This window comes from Pundamilia nyererei, unplaced genomic scaffold, assembly GCF_000239375.1.
Source record: "Pundamilia nyererei isolate P.nyererei 1_Seehausen unplaced genomic scaffold, PunNye1.0 scaffold00210, whole genome shotgun sequence".
NCBI lineage: Eukaryota > Metazoa > Chordata > Actinopteri > Cichliformes > Cichlidae > Pundamilia > Pundamilia nyererei.
This window is the reverse complement of record NW_005187611.1, coordinates 218258-220199: the sequence shown is the minus strand read 5'-3', so window position 1 is coordinate 220199 and position 1942 is coordinate 218258. Positions and strand designations below refer to the sequence as shown.

At 34.2% G+C, this 1942-nt stretch overlaps 1 protein-coding gene across 1 annotated transcript in view; it reads right to left on the bottom strand.

Moving 5' to 3' along the window:
• LOC102194881 (uncharacterized) overlaps positions 1–1942 on the bottom strand; it is a 27768-nt gene that overhangs the window by 2500 nt on the left and 23326 nt on the right. The window lies entirely within an intron of this gene.

The window sequence follows — 1942 nt, the reverse complement described above, 5'->3', positions numbered from 1 at the left end:
CTCTCAGATCAGCTGACCAGTCACTCCTTGCTGTCCCCATGTCGAGACCGAAACACTGGGGGGACCGAGCTTTAGCTGCTGTGGCCACCAATTTATGGAATCAGCTGCCCCTCCATATCTCCATATTAGGCTGGCCCCAACACTTGAAATATTTACATTTCTTTTAAAAATGTACATTTTCTCCAAGGTGTGTTAGGAGTCAGCTTGTAGTAAGTTTTTATTTCGCTTTTGGCCGCTCTCAATCTTTTTTACTTTGTTAATTTCATTTATTGTATAAATAAAGTACTCATGTTGTATTATAATCATTTTAATATTGACTGATTTTTTCATTTATGTATTTATTTTATTGTTATTTAACTTTCTTTGTCTGTTTAATGTATGGTTTCTAAACTTTTATCTGTTTTTTATAGGAAAGCTTTGGTCAAACATGTTATTTTTAAAGTCCTCTATAAGTAAAGTTGGATTGGATTAATTAATCAGATATTTGTAGAAAAAGTGAGAAACAGATGAAAAGTCCATCATGACTTGTTTTTGAAAATAAAACTGATGTGATCACAGGAAGACAAAGAAACATTTTCTGCTTTAATGGAAGGTTTTATTGGTTCAAGATATTAATTCACAGGAAAGATTTGATCATAAGCAAATATTAAGCTTTTGTAGACACAATAAAAGAGCAGAACTGATAAATCCAGAACAACCAAGTAAGTAAGTAAAGTAACATTTTATTTGTATTGCACCTTTCAAGATAACAATCACAGAAAAGCTAAAACATAAAAACACAAATCAACCAAAAGCAAGTTTAAAAAGATGAGTTTTTAGCTGTTTTTTGAATGAAAACACTGAATCCACAGATCTCAGGCTCAAAGGAAGGGAGTTCCAGAGTCTGGGGGCCACAGTTACAAACGCTCTATGATGAATGCATCAGAGAACTTATGCATTCATAACTGGGATAGGCCTGTGTTATGAAAAATAATGACCACAGGCCAATCCCAGCTCTCATTCACATTATATTTACTTTATTGTATCAAATAGTTATTAATTTGTTTTTTTTTTCTGCCGAGTGAAATGTTTCAGATTTCTTTTAAATTTATTCTGATCATAACGTGTCCTCTCTCAGCTGCTGACCTGCTGCGGTGGAAACTTATTTTTCATTTATTTCTACAGTTTTTCTCTTTTATGTCTCTAAAAGATCAGAGTGATTCTTCCACAGCTCTTAATGTGTCATCCTTGTGTAGTTCACTCATTAATGGATCTTCAACTCATATAAATGTACATATATATGTATATGTATATATGTACATATATACATATATACATATGTATATATATATATTTGCGTTCCAAATGATTATGCAAATTACATTTTCCTCTGATTTTCCTAAGTAGTCGATTCAAATGACAGTCGGCACAACCACAAATCTCTTAACATGCTGATCACGCTTAAGTTTTTTCGAAATAGCTGAGTTTTTCATTACATGTCCAAGGCATTCAACTGTTTCATGCTTTTCAGCAGCAGAGATCATTTTTCCTTCCTATTGCTTGAAAATGGTGGTGTGCTCAATACTGCAAAACATCCTGCTTTAGTAGTTTTTCCTTTAATTGGGCTCACCTGGCAAACTAATGATAGGTGTCCGAGATTGATTTCAGTCATGCAAAGAGCCCTGAGACACAATTCCATCCATGGGTTTAATTGAAAAAAAAAAACTTATTTAATCCTTAAACACAATTTGCATAATAATTTGGAATGAGGTGTATATAAAAATCTATAACGTACCTGAACTTCCAGAGGAGGCTGATGAAGGTGTGGAGCTTCCTGAAGTTGAGCTTAAACTCTGTGCTGTTGGTGGTGTGGAGGCTGATGAGAGAAACACTGAAGCTGAAAAAGGTCTCAGAGTCCCGTTTGGTGTTGAAGTGGTTGAAGCTGTGAACAATGAAACCATCA